General features: G+C 34.9%; 1 long non-coding RNA gene and 1 other non-coding gene across 2 annotated transcripts; both read right to left on the bottom strand.

The window, feature by feature from the left end:
* Positions 1 to 3,604: 3,604 nt before the first annotated feature.
* LOC119865475 lies at positions 3,605 to 3,740 on the bottom strand. The gene has a single exon (XR_005377305.1). It is a non-coding gene; the product is annotated as a U4 spliceosomal RNA (small nuclear RNA).
* An 11,936-nt stretch (positions 3,741 to 15,676) lies between these two features.
* LOC111091907 lies at positions 15,677 to 18,005 on the bottom strand. Its single transcript, XR_005376832.1, has 2 exons — positions 17,808 to 18,005; positions 15,677 to 16,348 (listed from the first exon to the last, which is right to left on the bottom strand). It is a non-coding gene; the product is annotated as an uncharacterized LOC111091907 (long non-coding RNA).
* Between the last annotated feature and the right edge of the window lie 975 nt (positions 18,006 to 18,980).

The following is an 18,980-nucleotide window of genomic DNA, read 5'->3' on the forward strand; positions in this document are numbered from 1 at the left end:
AGCTTTATCCTAGGGTGTAGGTCATAAAACAAGATATAGAGTGAATAACAATTCTTTTAGGGTTTCCACCCTAAAGTTTTAAGTGGAGTTGCTAAAATTTATTTAAAACCTAACTATCCCATAGACCCCTAATATATTCTACTTACATCATTCCCATAGAACACATTCGTTTATTTTTTACTTTCCTAGCAAGGAACAGAACATCCAACTAGAAGTGACTTAACAACAAAAAGAGTTAAATTACTTTATATAACAGATTATCTGAAGTTAGAGAATTTCACATTTGGAAAAGTAGCTAATGAGTATCTCTAAGGAGATTTTTGCTCAGCTTCTACTCTATCATCCTCAGGATATCAGTTTTTCTTTCTTGTACCTATAAGCCCTCATTGTCTCAAGACTATTTCCATAGTTCCAGGTATCTGGACCACACTCAAAGCCTAAAAACAAGACAGAAATTAGAACAGAGAAAGTGAGTCATCACATGATTTTCTTTCCTATTGTCAGAAAAGCGAAATAGTTCCACAAGACCTTCCCTTACATTTTATTGGCCAAAAACTGATAATATATTCATGTCTAATTGAGAGACATTGGGAAAATACCTGATTTTTCAGTGTTTTTACTTAGAAAGGGAAGGAATAAAAGTGTTTGGTAATGACTTTTGAATTTCCAACTAAAGGTGTACTTAAGAGGAAGATTGTCCCTTTTTTAGTTAAGTGGAAATCTCCATGAAACTTTATTTCTCCCTATTTATCCTTACTGTATTGTGTGTATTATAAAGGGATGAATTTGAATTCAAGTACTTGGAGATAGATCAGTATTTCCAGCTGAGTTCTCCTTGAGCATTAGGATTCACTACAATGACAGTGATCAAGTTATTCATTGTCCAGAATAGATATATTTGAGACTGAAAATGGGGACTAATTACTCTTGGACAAGTGAAAGCTCAGTAATGTCCCAAACAAACTGGTACATGCGGGACCTTACCTTTAAAAGCCCTATGTATATCAGAGCCATAATATCACTGATTCCTAACTGTTGGTTTTATGCCCAAGACAGGTAAAAATGACAGATTAATAACAAATAAAACCATTGGTGAAAGAGTGAAGCAACTGCTGCCAACTGATACCGAAATACATAGGTGATTCATATGTAAAACCAGCCTGAAACCTCTTCTCTCCCCTTCTCATTGCCATTGTCAACAAAAAGGAAAAGCTTCCAGATCTGAAATTCATCGATACTCCTCAGGCTGCCCTTGACAAAAACTCTCACTCCGACTACAAGGCTTATTTGTACTCCAACTAAAAAACAACGGGGCAAGTAAAAGTAAAAATACTACTTAAACTGGATTTAAGAAGTGGTTACCTACAACCCAAACCTATCTTTTGGTTGATCAATCTATCTCTCCCCTCAGTCACATTCAATTTTACAGAGAGAGAGAGAGAGAGAGAGAGAGAGAGAGAGAACTGTCTTATATTAGGGTTTTAAATCATATATGTATTTTTAGATTTTATTTATTCATGAAAGATGCACAGAGAGAGGCAGAGACACAGACAGAGGGAGAAGCAGGCTTCTCGCAAGGAGCCCAATGCGGGACTCAGTCCCCAGACCCGGGATTATGACCTGAGCGAAAGGCAGATGCTCAATAGCTGAGCCACCCAGGCATCCCTTAAACTATATTTTATCACAAGTTTGCCATGGGCTTGTTTCAGTTTCAGTAAACTGAGTACACATAAACTTTATTTATGGGTTCATTAAAAATATTATATTAAATAGGGCATATTAGTCAGGAATTTGCATTTAGCTGCGTGTAACACAACCTTCTCCCACCCATCACATACACATGCACAAAGTTAGTGATTTAGTAAAATGAGACTATATTATGTTTTCCTTGGAATAATAGCTTTGAAGTTATGAAGTTGTAGTTTGTGATCCTATGGCTCAAATACTTTTCAACAAAAGAATTCTCTTGGCTTTTATTTCTTAATTACAAGAGGTTGGTACAGTTTCAGCCATCAGGTCAATATTCCAGGCAAGAGAAAGGAAGGAGGTGACAAAAAAGAACACCATGTGCCTTCCTCTGCCTTCTTTAAAGAGTATTCCTCGAAGTTTTACCTAAAAGTTACCACTTAAAGCTCAATGAACAGAAATGTGCTATCAGTGTACATATATATCAAATAATTAGGTTGTATACTTAAATTAATACAATGTTATACATCAATTCTGTTTTAATAAAACTGGAAAAAAATAGTATGTTACTATCATTTGGAAGCAAATTAAGCTGGACACATTGCTGCATCCAAGAAAACTGGTTTCTTTTAATAGGGATGAGAAGATATATACTGCAGAAGTCCTTGTCATATATATGGTATATAATAATGTGACTGATCATTTATCAATGGAAATTTAACCATCCTTTCCCTCAATTTTCACTATTATTATTAGTATTTCACATCTGTCTTTAAAGTGATGGTAACAGCAACGCAGTATCATAAAGTTTCCCTCTCTCAAATTTGACAAAACTATATCAAAATATAAGCTATGATCAATTAGTTTTTTCTTTTGTTTTACTCCCCTCACCAAAAAGTGGAAAAAATTCTCAAACTTTTCATAGATACTCTCAACTTAGTTGGGAAGAAGGGTAAGGTGACAACCTGGGAAGAAAAGTTTGTAATGCTCTTCTCTCCTAGAAATGTCTATTCTTTTATATGCTTCACTGTAATGTTTTTCCCTACTTCCTTTAAGGAAGGTAAATTGCTATTTATCCTTTGATTATACCTAAAAACCACACTTCTCTAAGCAAAATGTTTTCTATCCAATGGTTCTTTTCTTATATGTATTCAGAGATCATACATCTGTCTTTCAGAATACTTAAACAGCATTTGTGCTGGTATTATCTGTGTGATTGTTTAATTATTGTCGTATTTTACTATATACCTTAAGTGCTCTATATTGAAACAATAATAATTAATTTTATAAGTGTATATTGAATGTTTATGATATACAAGGGATTGTCTAGTGCTCAGGATACCATGGTTAACAAGACACAAACAGGAATAGAATATAGTGATTTAGATGAACTGTATTTGATAAGGCTAGTACGGAAGACATTTAAGAATAAATGTGATACATGCAAGTTAAAGATATAAAGAATTAGAAAGAAATAGATATTTAAAAAGCACGAAGGAGTAAGTAATATCAGACTTACAACCTAGCTGTAAAAATTCTAAAAATGGATAAAACATTCGAGGCAACTGTGTCTGGCACTCAGAACCATGACAGTTAAGAAGAAAAATAAACAAGCTGATCTTCTGACTGTAACAGGCCTAATGGAGTAGGTCTTCTGTGGGCTGATAACTGAACTGAGAGAACACCCAAGATTACATAATGCTGGTTCCAAGAATAATTTTTTTTAAATGGACGAACCCTAATAAGAATAAAAACAAACCTGACAGGAGTGAAACGACCTGCCAATAATTTATCTGTTTATAAAAACAAAAATTACCCTGTGGAGGAAGGTAGGTATTCCAAACTCTGTACAACGTATCATCCATGATTTTCAGAATAAATTAAAAAATACTAATTATAAAAGTAGTAGAAAACATAGCCAATAATTAGTTTTTAAAAAGTCAATAGATTCTGATACAATATAAATGTTGGAAATAGATTAGAAACTTTACAACTAGCAATAATGGTGCCTTGGATAAACCTAATTGACTACAATACTACCACTGTGCAAAGCTAGGTTAACAACTTTAATGCAGCTAATAAAAGTATGTTTGGCATTTTAAAGAGAAATAAGGCATAATGGGCGATTAGAAAGGAAAACTTAGAAATTTTAAGAAGGTAGAATGGAAATTCCAAAAATAACAGTACAGTAATTGAAATGTATAATTCATCCAATTTGCTTAACAGGAAGAGGTAGAGGGCAGAAAAGAAGAGCCAACAAATTAGAGAACAACCTAAAGAACACAGAAACTTCTGAAAGCAAAGCAGGTAGGTTATTAATGATCAGTATGCAATGTGAAGGGATTTTTTTTTAAGATTTTATTTTGTTTTTTTTTTATTTATGAGAGAGAGAGAGAGAGAGAGAGGCAGAGACACAGGCAGAGGGAGAAGCAGGCTCCATGCAGGGAGCCCGATGTGGGACTTGATCCTGGGTCTCCAGGATCAGGCCCTGGGCTGAAGGCAGCACTAAACCGCTGAGCCACCCGAGCTGCCCAATGTGAAGGTATTTAATATTAAAATTTCAGAGTCCCAGAAAGAGAAGGGAGTTATCAAAACAGAAAAAAATAAAAATAAAAATAATTAAATTTGAGAATTTTCCAAATTTGATTAAAAATATAAACTCACAGAGGCAACTAAAACTATATATAGACACAAAAGTGCCAAAAACCAAACTCAAAGAAGAAATCTTAAAAACAAACCAAGAAAAAAAAAAAACCACATTTCTTAGAAAGGAACAAAAATAGGATTAATGGCTTACTTTTTGTCAAAAACAGTAGAGACAAAGACATAATAGGATTAGAGGTAAGACTAAAATTAAGCAAAAAGCTACCCAGAAGTTTATATACCCAGAAGTTTAGAAGTTTATCTATAAGTGAAGATATCCTTTAAAAAATAATATTAAACAGAGCCATTTTAAGATAATCAAATGCTGAGAGAATTTATTGACTGCTGATGTGCTCTACAAGTAATGCTATAGAAAGTTTTTCAGAGAGAGGAAATACACCATAAGGAAACTTGAGTCTACAGAAAAAAATGAGAAACAAAGAACATGACAAATATGAAAGCAAATATAAGATATTATACCTTGTTCTTTCTTTTGATTTCTTTATAGACAATTGAAATTTTAAAAAAAATTATAACTTTGTAAATTGTTATATACAACATATAAATTAAAAGCTCATGGCAACATTACCACAAAAATTGTGGTAGAAGAGTAGAATTATACCACTGAATGTTTCTTACACTTTACACAGAGTGGTACAATATTAATTCTAAGCAAACAGAGATAAGTTAGGACACACACACACACACACACACACACACTCACACACATAAACAGAGGATCAACAACAACTAAAAAAAGTCCATGGAAGTGTTAAAATAAAATATTGAAAGTAACATATTTAAGCCACAAGTAGGAATAAAATAATGAAAAAGGAACAGGAAACAGAATGATCCAGTGGGGAAAAAAATTCAAGATGATATATTAAATCACAAAAAAAATCATACATTAAATGTAAATGGGCTAAATACTCCAAATAAATGCAAAGATTGTTACACTGATTAAAAAGAAAAAAAAGTCAGTGTAGTTTGTTTATAACAAACTATATAAGGATATATACCTTAATGGCTCACATAGTTGAAAAGTAAAAAGAGGGGATCCCTGGGTGGCGCAGCGGTTTGGCGCCTGCATTTGGCCCAGGGAGTGATCCCGGAGACCCGGGATCAAATCCCACATCAGGCTCCCGGTGCATGGAGCCTGCTTCTCCCTCCGCCTGTGTCTCTGCCTCTCTCTCTCTCTCTGTGACTGTCATAAATAAATAAAAAATAAAAATAAAAAAAAGAAAAGTAAAAAGATGGAAAAGAATGTATATTTAAAAGCACGAAAAATCATTTGTTATTCTTAATGTTAATCAAGATAAAATCCTAGACACTTAGTATTACCAGAGAAAAAAAGGGGAATTTTATAACACTAAAAAAATCAATTTGTCGAGATATATATATCCAAAAGTATATACATGTAAAAACATTAAAAATATATTCAACATAAGTGAGAGAAGAGGAAAAATAGACAAAACGATAATTTCTAACCAAGGTATTGATAGAACCAATAAAATACCACACTAGTTTTCCCTTTAAAATGCCCATTCCTCATATTTTGTATGGCTGACTAAAATGCTCCTTTCTCTCATCAATTGAGTCTTAGCATTCTAATTCAAAACAGCCTCCCTTAACATTCATCTAGAAGGAAACATGACTGACTAGTATTTTTTTTTAGTGTTACTTTTTTATGTAGAATGTATTGGTTTTATTTATTTATTTATTTATTTATTTATTTATTTATTTATTTATTATTTATGTTGTCATTGCTAGTTTCTCATCTACCCAAATGTAAGCTCCATGACTGCAGTCTTCTCTGCCTTACTGCTCGCTGTTATGCCCCCACACCAGCAGTAGGGTCTGACAGAGAGAGGCTACACAATTAGTATGTCCTGAATGTGTAGATACCTGAACATAAAATTATAAGTTTATGATCTAATGTTTTTAATTGAAGACAATATGTGTTGATTATGAAGAAATACAATGTTAAGAATCATAAACATTTAAAGAAAAGCTTTGTAACATAATAAAAAATTTTTTTAAATGTGTTTGTGTAAGAAAAAATAGAGTACTGGCAATGTAAATAGGAGGCAACATGCCTGGGTGGCAAAGTTGTTTAAATGTCTGACTCTTGATTTCAGCTCACTTTGTGATCTCAGAGTTGTTAGATCAAGGCCCTGTGGGGCTCTGGGCTGGGTGTGGAGCCTGCTTGAGATTCTCTTTTTCCCTCTCCCTCTGCCCATCTCTCCTTCTCTCTTTCTCTCTCTAAAAAGAAAAAAGAGAGAGAGAGAAATAGAAGAAAATAGGATGTTAAACAAATTTAAACATACTAATTTAATTACCTTTCATAGTAGGAAATTATTATACTAAAAAGTTGATCAATTAAGAAATTGAGATGTTAGTCTCTCATTAGAAAATATAAAGGCGGGATCCCTGGGTGGCGCAGTGGTTTAGCGCCTGCCTTTGGCCCAGGGTGCGATCCTGGAGACCCGGGATCGAGTCCCACGTCGGGCTCCCGGTGCATGGAGCCTGCTTCTCCCTCTGCCTATGTCTCTGCCTCTCTCTCTCTCTCTCTCTGTGTGACTATCATAAATAAATAAAAATTTAAAAAAAAAGAAAATATAAAGGCAAGCAGCAGTAATAAATTAAAATTTAGGCTCTATACATTTCAAGTGACTAAAGATAAAATAAAAAGGAAAGCAAAAGCAATATAGCAAATATAACACATATAACAAAAGATAGATACAAAGGAAATAAAGTTAATTCTAACAATGATAAAAGTAAACTGGAAAATTTGGCTGAGTAAATGGGAAAAACAATGTTATGGAACGTTATTCTTGTATAAAAGAGACATATGTAAAAGAAAGTGACACATTATTATTGAAAATAATAAGAATTGGCAAAGACACACAGGCACATGCAAACAAATATTAAGCAGGGTCCTGACATTAACATCACATGAGAGTTAATTAAAGGCCAAATGCATTGTACAAGACAAATGTGCTGTGTGCCTTATAATTATAATACATGCAATCTACAGAAATATGTAACAGTTATGAATCTTTTTATAAACCAAACAACTTGGCATCAAAAATATAGATTCAAAACTGGATGAAATTGAAGTAGAACTAAAAGCTCAATAATTCTTTCAGCCAATAGTAGATGAAAAAAATTAAAATAAATAAGCCTATAGAGCCTTTGATTAATAATTTGTTCAATAAAACATACTCTTTTAAAGCATTCTTAAAATAATTTAAAATGGCTATACATTAAGCCACAAAAAAATCACAACAAATTCCAAAATCTGTAAGCATATATTACAATGTTTTGAATACTAGTGGGAAAAAGTAGTAAAAATTAACTAAATTCTATGCAATTTAAAACTATCTCTCTCAAATAATTCTTGAGTTAAACAAGAACCGTTTTTATCATTTATTTATTACATCTTTAAGACTTTACTTATTAGAGCAATTTTAGGTTTACAATAAAAATGAGAGAAAGGTGCAGGAATTCTCATTCACCTCTTCCCTCACATATGCATAATCTCCCCTATTATCCACATCACTCACTGAAATGCTACATTTTTACTGGGGATGAACCTACACTGACACAACATAATCATCCAAAATCCATAGCCTACCTTAGGGTTTGCTCTTAGTGTTTGTATAGCCTATAGGATTGGACAGATGTAGAATGATAAATATTCATCACTGTAATCCTATACAGAGTACTTTCACTGCCTTAAAATTCCTCCATGATCAATCTTTTCATTTCTCTCCTTCTCATAGTTTATTTTTTAATATAAGTGAAATATATCCAAACCCACAGAGTGTAAGTAACCCTAGTGTAAAAGGGAAATTTTTGCCTCAAACATTCAGATAACTGAAGAAGAAAGAATAGAAATGTGTAAAATAGTGAAATTCAATTTGTTTAAATTGGAAAAAAAAAGAAAAAGAAAAATTTAAGAGGAAGGCATTTGCAAATATAAAGCAACACTTATATGCTTATAAACAAGATACTTACAAGATAATAACAAGCACACATGATTTAAAAGCTTAGTGAATTATTAGGAAAACAAAGAACAAAACGAGTCACTAGATAAATAAAAAGATAAAAGTTTATAGACTGAGAACTGAGAATTCAGAAATAATTACAAACATATGGATTTGGAAATAAGTAGTGAGAAGTATTCTCCAAGTCATGCAAATACATTTGAAGGTCTATACAAAATAGATGGCTTCTCAAAAAACATCTTGACAAAAATTACTCAAGAAGAAAAAGAAAATATAATTAGATCTATGATTACAGAATATACTAAGGAAGTTAAAAATAATGTCGGGTCAAGGTGTTTTCTCAGTTGAATTATTAAAACCTTCAAAGAGCAGGTATCTTAAGTGCTATATAAATAGGGCATAGAGAGAGAGAAAAAAAAGTTTTAAAAATAATCCTAGAAAAGCAACAGGGAACAAATAACACAATATGCAAAATAGCAAATAGGAAAGTGTAGACCTGCACTGCCCAATATGGTAGTGACTAGGCCAATGTGGTTTTATTAATTTTAACTTTTTAAGATTCAATTTCTGAGTTGCACTAGTCACATGTCACATTGCAACTGTTTTTTAGCTTTTTATTTTTTTTAAATTTTTATTTACTTTTATTTTTTGACAATAAGTTCAATGTTTTTTGCATGAATTCCTTCTGCATTTTTTTTGTATATTTTTTATTGGAGTTCAATTTGCCAACATATAGTATAACATACAGTCCTCATCCCATTAAGTGCCCCCCTCAGTGCCTGTTACCCAGCCACACCATCCCCCCCGCCCACCTCCCCTTCCACTACCCCTTGTTCATTTCCCAAAGTTAGGAATCTCTCATGTTCTGTCACCCTGTCTGATTTTTCCCACTCATTTTCTCTCCTTTCCCCTTTATTCCCTTTCACTATTTTTTATATTCCCCGTATGAATGAGACCATATAATATTTGTCCTTCTCCTATTGACTTACTTCATTCAGCATAATACCCTCCAGTTCTAGCCCCACTGTGCAACTGTTTAATAGCCACATTTGGCTAGTAGTTTCCCTGCTGAATGTTTGAGAAACATAACACTTCAGACTTCACAAGCAGTTGTAGAAGAAAGCCCTAGTGAATTCCTCATTCCTGAACACATCACTGAGAAACAAACTGGGATAGTCTAATTGGCTAAACTTGATCCATCAACCCACCTCTGAGGCCAGAGAACAGGGATACAGGGAGACACTGTGATTTATGGTTCCTGTAGAATCTCAAGGTAAAACAAACAATCCATGTCACCACACACTTTAAAATACACTATACTTCCTTGGCACAAAAGCTTTCTGAGACACATAGACATCACACAGAATACAAACAGAAACTCACAGACAGAGACACTAGGAAATTGCTCAAGCTCATTCTGCTGAAAAAAAATGCCAAAGCCAGCTCTTAAACCTAGCTGTTCTGAATATAGGCCCGTGGAGTCCTTATGATATATCACTGGATGCTTGCTCAAAGCAGGTACTTTGGCATTCTCCTGGTGCTTAGAATTATTGGCATAGCATGTGTCCATGTTACTGAAAGATCATTTGTAATCCACAAGAGCCTACAAACTCTTAAGTGTAGCATATAGAATCCAGCATGTAGATTTTCAGTAATAATATTAGCACTTGTCATTTGCCAGGTTTGATAAACATTATAACATTTAATATATTGTATGCAAAAAGAAAGAGAGACAGATGTGGGGAAAGAAATTATTTGGTAAAAATAATAATATAAAGGAGATTGGGGAAAAAATAAAGGAGATTGGGGAACATAATGCTGATCCAATTTTATACAGAAACAGATTAGGAAAATAAAATATTCTTTGTGAAAATGTCTAGCACACATACACATGGTAGGTACTTAAAAAATGTCTGTGACTGTTGTTGCTGGAAAACTTTAGAGAACTGAAATGTATCTCCCATACTTTACAAACAAGTAATGGCCTTTTTTTTCTTGGAAACCAGCTATCTAACAGTAGGGCCTAAGAATAAATTAAGGAACAAGTACTATATACTGTAATATTTGTCAATCTAGTGGCCTCCTTTTTGGTTTGACTATATAGGATCAGTGTCAGTGGAATAATTGAGCTGACCTCAAAACAATCACAAACTGAACTCTAAAATAAAATGCCCCCATTGCAGTTTGCTGCCATTCACTTCCATAGCAGCATCCATGCCCAAAGCACATGCAATGGCAGATCTGATGCTAGCAGAGAGGGGAGATTAATCTGACTACAGATTACCAAGCTCATGTAATGCATATGTCCTGACTCTGGGTATTGACACAGCTGCAGAGTGTACCACCAGGAAGCCTATTTCTGTGGACGTGGCCAGGAGAGTTTTCCTCTTAGGCATCAGTGGAAGACCCAGGAGCCTACTTAACCATGAAACTAACTGGAAAATTGGAGTGAGGAAAGGGAGGGAGGTACATTGAAGAATGAAGTTCACCACTCTGAAAAATTCGAAATTGCTCATCCTAGGTCTTGGGCATGGTTCAGGAAGGTATTAAACTGGCAGAGTTCTAACAACACATTTGGAGAAGAGAATGCTATAGATAAGACGACCAGTGAGAACACTAACAGTTTCAAAATGGATGCTATAGTGGGGTTGGGAAGACAATGGTTCAGAGTAAGAGACATCAGCAGTTTGATGCACTGATTTATTCACTCAACCAAAATTGATTATCTATTATAGAAAAACTCTGTTTTTGGTGAGAGGCTATGACAAAGAGAAGAAAAAATGTCCAAAACCCAACCACCTATGTTTCAAGAAGTCGCAGACTAGAGTAGACAAATACATATCAATAAATAATAAAAGTATACTAATAACTTCCATTTGGTAAAATCTATGAGTAAGAAGAAATAAAGTATGATAGTGATGTTTCTGAGAAACATAATGAGAACTGACCAAAGAAGTAGGTTTCCTATAACAAGATAAGAGATTTGCTTTTGTATATAAGTTTAAGATTCCAGAATAGACATGTGTGCTAAGGGTATGAGCAGGGAAAGAGACATAAATAGGATGAACTAACAGGCAAAATCAACACAAAAAAAGCCAAAAAGTTCATTTTTATCTCATTTTAACACAGAATGTTGCATTTGAAGTACCAGGGAAAAGCATATGCTGATACCAGTATCTAGTGGTAAGGAGGAAATATTTATGGCATAAAAAACATGCAGTTCTGGTAGTGTGGAATAAGACCTAAGAGAAATTGCTTATTAACTTTAAAAATTCATTTAAAAATCATAAGAAGTCAACTATGTCATTTTTGTGAATAAGAAAAGTTAAAATTTACTTTAAAAAAAAAGGCACAGGTGCTGAATGAATGCAGCTGCAGTATCCATGTTGTGATCATAGATGATGAATTTCTCCTAAATGGCATCCTTCCCACCAGTGGAAAATAAAAAATGGTGAGGATCGGTATACTCACCATGGTCCTATGAGACATCAAGAACTTTAAAAGTGTATGGAATTATGGGACGCCTTGGTGGCTCAGTGTTTGAGCATCTGCCTTCAGCTCAGAGCTTAATTCCAGGGTCCTGAGATCGAGTCCCACATCTGGCTCCCTGCAAGGAGACTACTTCTTCATCTGCCCATGTCTCTGCCTCTCTCTCTCTCTGTGTCTCTCGTGAATAAATAAATAAAATCCTCAAGAAAAAATGTATGAAATTAAAAATGCTTTCAAGTACTTAGCAGCATTTTTTTTTTAAATTGAAATGGGCAAATTAAGCATGGAAATTCAAAGACAAGACACTGTTCAACTCTTCAAAAGTCCAATTGAGAATTAAAACACATTAACAATTAAGTATGGGAAAACAAAATGCTTTGTTAAAGGCATTTATTTATCTGTTTACAAAACACATTTTTTTCTTTGACCACTTAATTCTGACACTAATGCAGAGATAATAACTTAGTAATAATAGATTTATCATCCTATAACATAGATGAGGAAAAAGAACCAAAGATCGCTTTATTGACTGGAAAATGGTTAAAGTTTTTGCAGGACAAGAATCCAGGTTTTCTAATAGTGAATGATTGAGTTTTGCATTCAAGTAATAATAGGCTTCCAAAATAAGAAATGGATTTTTCCTTATTATTGAAATGGTAAAGATACAAAACAAGACACCATGTCTATAGAAAACCAAAAAATCAGTCACATTACTCAATGATTCAGTATATTATCTGGAAATACTTTCTCCATGATGTTATTTATCTACATTATTTGCCTTGTTTACCAAGTTGGTCAGACATTTTGGCATGGCTTCAAGATGGATGGTAGCCTAACATTGGAAAAATATTTCACCCAATGACTCCAAATGCTATTTACATGATCTGCCAAGATTGCCTTGCTGCCACTAGCACATATTCTTAGACTAAAAACTATCAAAGGTAAGAAAGACAGCACATTTCAGGCAGATGGTTAATAAATGATAAAGATTAGGCTTTGTACAGTCTTACCTTCACTTCAGTGATGGCAGAGAAGAGAGAAGATAGTGAGGCACTGAATCTCCAAGGGATGTCCACATTCAGATCTCCATCCCCAGATCAAGGGATCCCCACATCCCTTCCCAGCTCTTAAACTCCCTAGCTACCTTGGAGAGAATTTCAGATATGTCTTATATTGGTCAATCCTTGTATAACTTTGGATTAAATCGGAAGATTAATGTGAAGTCCAGCTACCAAAATTATCCTCAGAATTGATAACCTCAATGTAAAAGGATAATAAAACTTGATATTTATCAAATGCCTACTTATTTTAGGCCCTTGTCTTAATTTAAAATATTGTAAGATAGATGGTGGTGTGTTTTAATTATAAATTCAAGAATTCAAGGAATCATGGAAACAATAGCTTGACTACACAGTGCATATTTTATTTCCCTCCATGAGGTACACTAAGCTGTCATCTAGCTGACTAAGCACCTCTATTTTAGGCTTCTGTATTATTTGACAACAGATCCATTACTTCTTATGCCACATCGCACAATTTTCTATTCCCTTTTATTCCATCCATTGCTGTAGTAGACACCTAGACACAGGGGTAAATCGACAACATTTTGTCTCAGCTGTCCAAGGGTATATATTGCTTCCATAGGTATTCTCAAAGATCATAGAGATCTACAGGAACCCCCTCACTCTCACTTATACACAAATATGGAAATATGAGGGATTTAGCACCTCTTGTGACAACTCTTACCAATGAGGCATGGGAGCCAAAAGAAAACTGCTCTATTCCTTGAGTAGAAAGTTCTGGGGCAAGTGATGCATGACATTTTGAGGAATCCAGCAGGGGACTGATTCCCAGTTGCCAGAGCAATGATAAGCTAAACAATGCACTCTTTGAATTGCTCTCTCTCTTTTCTGCTTTTGTACTTGCCTTTTCTGCATTCCTGTACCTTGAATCACTTCCTAAAATAAAGTATCCACTTGTGTACCTTTTTCTTTGGCTTTGTTTACTGAAACAGAGACTACGACAGGACAGTCACCAGCCATCATGAAGAAAGACACTTTCCAACCCTGACTTATCATGTACAGTAGCCTCAAGGCTCTCTTCTCTCATTTACGTGTCTGATTTAAAAGGGATTCATATTATCCAATCCATGGATAGATGAGTGAATAAGCCAGGGGAGTAAATGTGGCTAAGTTTCATGTGCTTCAAATTAAAGTAATCTCTAAGGTTGAAGAAAAGAGCCCAAAGTATGGCTTCCAAACTAGTTGTAGGCAAAATGTGAAATATGAAGGGCCTAGGGTCTATCCAGTTTCCACCATGACACTTCAGGATTCCAGTAACATAACACTAATGCAAAACCAATTAACCTGTATTGTGGACCATAAGAATAATGATTCTTAAAATATTTCAATACTAATAATCTGGAGGCATAGTTTAAATAAATGAACTCAAAAGTGGTGGTAGTAAAATCCGTAGGGTGTCTCTCTTTAGGTATGCAAGCTAACATAAGAATAAAGAGTGAAAATAGGAATATGAGGAAACCATATGTGGTAAGTTAGAATTCTGGGGGTAGTACTATATATGTCTATGTATTTTCACCTGAGAAAGACCATCTCTAGTCTTAAGTCTACATGTACCTGTGTATGTGCTGATCCCATTGAGAGCTGGGACAGTTGGAAATGTGTCACTAAGCAATAACTGTTTACTGTTGAATTGAACATCTACCAACTGGAAGTCAATGTGCCAAGCAAAAGGATATATTCTTGTTCACCTGACTTTGAGTCCAAATACTTGATTTGAGTAGCTTAGTAGCTGTGTATCTTGGACGAGCACAGACTCACAAGGTCTTGCTTTACTGTTTATAACAGAGGGTGTTCATTCTTTATTGATCTGTCTTACAGAGTTCATAAGAGTGTAAAAGGAATATATGTGTGATAGAGAATTTTGATCATACAATATCATATACACTTGAAATATTATTGCTGATTGGGACCCTCCCAGATCAGGCCACTATACCTGACTGAGGTTTGTGTTTTCCAGGGCACCTGGAGCAGACTACTGGAGAAATGAAGCCTTTCCCATTGAGTCCTCAAAAGATTGAGAAAATAATTCAAAGGCTGAAAGGATTGATCTACAGGGCAAGATTAAAGGAGGACATGTAGTTTATCATTCTGTTAGGCAATGCCTAATGGAGGGTCAGGCCTGCAAAGATATATTTCAAAGGGGTAAACATTAAAGAGGGGGAAGAATTATTTCTGTTGAGACAAAAAGAAATAAGTAAAATCATTGAAAATGAAATGAAAAGTATGTGGATAGCAGAAAATGATCAAAGTTCTTTTATTTGGAATCTTTCAAGCTAACATAAAAAGCCTGGGTTTTTCCATCTTTGCTCCAGTTTGTCATTGAGATGGTCTCCAACGGTATTGCTCTGACCCACTGACCCCCTCATTAGATAGATGCTCATCCTGAATCACAATCTTATCTTTTGAATTCAGATATCCATAGAAGAAAAATCATCACAAAATATGTTATTTGTTCCAAGGTATCAAAATCTTTTCCATTTAGCTTTTTAAAAATTTTTGAAAAGATTTTCTTACCACAAACTTTTCATTTCATATTTTTCTTGGGGAATACTTCTGTGAGTGTATGAGTGGAACTAATTGAAAAGATCAAATTTCATAGAATTTAAACTTACTAAAGGGGGAGGTAAGTTTAGTTGCATTACTATCTGAGGGGATGTGACAAGACCAAGTGAGATCTTAAGAACAGCTACTGGAACAGCTCCGTAAATGTTGTAAACACTGGAGTCTGCTTTTATATTCCTTGAAAGAAGATAGACATAATTCAAATAAGTTGTCATAATTTTTTAATCCAGAGGGGCACATATCAGTATGTTTTATTCTGGCAAAGAAATGTGGTCCAAAGATGGGCAAGAAAAAAAAATAAATTCTTCCCACTCTCAAAATAGCAAGACTATATTTCTCTTCAGATTCAATAAAGAATTGTTGTTTCATTTGAAGAAGGCAATAGTTTATATGATACTTTTCAAGGGATAAACTATTGACAAAACTGTGACACTGGGTAAGTTTGTTTTCAACTTGGCTTAGAGTCCATCTTGAGTTGGTCTTGAGCCCTAGACTTCTCTTTTCACATTGATGGAAGTCAGTTAGTTACCTGGATTCCCATTTAGGCCTCATTCCCATTTAGGCCTGCTGAAAGTAAATGATGATGAGGTCTTGCTGTACAGTGTAGCACAGCCTTGTATGTATTTGGTTTTCCCAATAATAGTAGGCATATTGATTCTTAAATTCAGAGGTCCCTCCACTTGCTCCCATTGTATAAAGTTCTCATGTTCTGGTACTTTTGATCCTGGATCTTCCTTGCCATCAAAATTACTCACTTTGTGACTTTTTTTCCATCTAGGGACTGTCATGAGCGAATCCTGGAGGTTGTAGGAATTTAGTCTTTAATTTCAGGGTTGTGAGTTCTTGCATTAGTCACCCACTTCTTTGACTCTGTTTCTGCGTGTAATTTAAAGACAAGATGGTTTTTAAACATTCTGTCCCATCACCTTAAACCAGGACTTTTCAAATTTAGCACCATTGACATTTTAGGGTGGATAGTTGTTTGTTGTAAAAGGATGACCTGTGCCTAATAGGGTCTTTAGTAGCATCCCTGAACTCTACCCAGTGGATGTCAGTGGTCAATAGCACCTCTCCAACAGACATCAAAAAAGTCTTCAGATATTGCCAAATATTTTCTGGAGGGGCTAGGGCTTAGGGGTGTAAAATCACCCACATTAGAGAGCAATCAATCGAATTTCACTTTAAGAAAGCATTTCCTCTTACAAAATGGTAACACAGGTCTCAGGCAATTATCTTGAGGAAATTCCTCAATCCTAAAGTGATCTAAAATATGAATTCCATATTCAGTAGAAATCCATTGCCCACTTACCATTCCTGCAATATAGCAGATCCATCTTTTCTCTTTCTCCCCTGTTTAATGCTGCTTCTGCATCACCATATGTGGCCTGATCAAGGCTCCCTGGACAATGTGTTCCAAGACGATTTGCCACAGCTGGTGCTGCTACATTCAGTTACAGTTTCTGTCTGTGGCTACAAGTAGGCCTGTTCCAATATCAGTCTTTGTGCCATCTTGTTATGCTCCTCTCCTCCCCTCCCTGAAGTCCTATCTGCACACTCACCTCACCCTACTCTGCCCCACCTGAAGAGGTTCATGGTTTCCTTTTTATGGCTTACCCACCCCCACCATGACTGTTGAGGGGAGCCACATCTGTGAAGAACTGTTTCTCCACCTGCACTGTGTCTGGAACAACCGTGCTGCTGTGTTCTCTGGGTGATGTGCCCACATCTCAACACTGTGCTATTGGGGAAAATGTATGAATAATAATCGGTGCATGTGTAGCCTGATGCTATGAAATGAATATTTGAAAGTCCATGCCTTATATTCACACTCTTTTTGGATTTAGCACAGGCATGCTATATAATGCCAAAATTAAAAATCATTTATAAGCATTATTTTATATACTTGTTAATAACAACTCTATATGGATTAAAAATGTGTTGATATATGTTGAAGACTTAAAACAAAAGCTTTAGTTTTGTTTTTGCCAACAATGCAAAAAGAATCTTTTGGATTCTTTAAATAATTATGTATTCCCTTTTCCAAGACCCTATTGGGAGGATTATTTTCATTTGAATTACTAGGGGACAAAACTCTGTCATAAATACAGTCTCTGGAAACATTATGTAGATAGATTCATTCATGTGACAGTCAGGCCTGAGATATGCCAGGCAAAAGAGATCTCTACCTACCTAGAAGTTTAATAAGTTTTGGAAGATGTGATGAACAGTAATACTTCCATTCTACATGTCATCATTTCTCTAATACTTCTGCCTCCACTAGTAAATATTAATGAGAAAAACTGTTATAATTAGTAAGTACAATGGTGTCTCTTACCATGATTATTGCATTTACTAATTTCAAAGTTGGTTAATGGCCTGTTTGCATGATCAAAACTGCTCCAAGCAAGGCAAGGCTAACTAGGACTGGACTTTTCTTTCATTTCATTGGGCCATCAAGAAACCAAGGAAGCCATTTGTCATTTACCAGGCACAAGATGGGATCCTTAGTCTGAACTATAAGAAGCGGAATTCTGGAACCAGCCATTGATGTGTGTTCTAAATTCTTTGGCTCTAGGCACCACGAACTTCCCTGGAGCAGTGAACAATCTAGTGAGAGACACAGACTAAGCACAAAAAACATACAGGAGAGAAAATCAGTGGCATATGTTCCCATCCAGGTGCAGTTCTTCACTAGATGGGATGGTCCATACAATAAATGGAAATAGTTATCATGAAGAAGATAGCAGCATAAAGGATTCATTTTCAAAGATAACAACTCTGTCCTTAAAATTCAACTCTGTCCTTAACATTTTCTCTGTAAGAAGGCCCTCATGGTTAACACAGTCCCTTGGCTGCTCTTAAACAACATTTTGTAAAACATCTTCATTGAGATACAATTCACATGCCATATACTTCACCCATTTAAAGTATACAATTATCTTTGGCATATTACACGATTAATTAATTTAAGTTGTGATAAAATGCATGTAACAAAATTTGTCATTGTTATCTTTTTAAGTATATCATTCATTGACTTTAACTGCACTTACAATGTTATGCAACTATTACTTCTGTTTCCAAACTTTTTCATTATGCCAAACAGAAGCTCTATACCCCTTAAGCAATAATCCCTCCACTTCTCTCTCTCTCCAGCTCCCAGGGGGGAGGGTCTAATCTATTTTCTATCTCCTTGAATTTGCTTATTTTAATTATTTCATATAAGAGAAATCATATAATATTTGTGCCTGGCTTATTACAATATTTTCAAGACTTATCCATGTTGTAGCTTGTTCTGCTACTTCATTCCTTATTATGGTTGAATAATATTACTATATATATATATATATATATATATATATATATATGGTACATATTGCATTTGGGTTGTATCCACCTTTGGGCTATTGTGACTAATACATCAATGAACCTCGGTATTCAAGTGCCTATTGCCTTCCTACTTTCCGTTCCTTTGTTTATATCCTAGGAATGGAATTGCCAGATCACATTC

This window comes from Canis lupus, chromosome 23, assembly GCF_011100685.1.
Source record: "Canis lupus familiaris isolate Mischka breed German Shepherd chromosome 23, alternate assembly UU_Cfam_GSD_1.0, whole genome shotgun sequence".
Classification (NCBI taxonomy): Eukaryota; Metazoa; Chordata; class Mammalia; order Carnivora; family Canidae; genus Canis; species Canis lupus.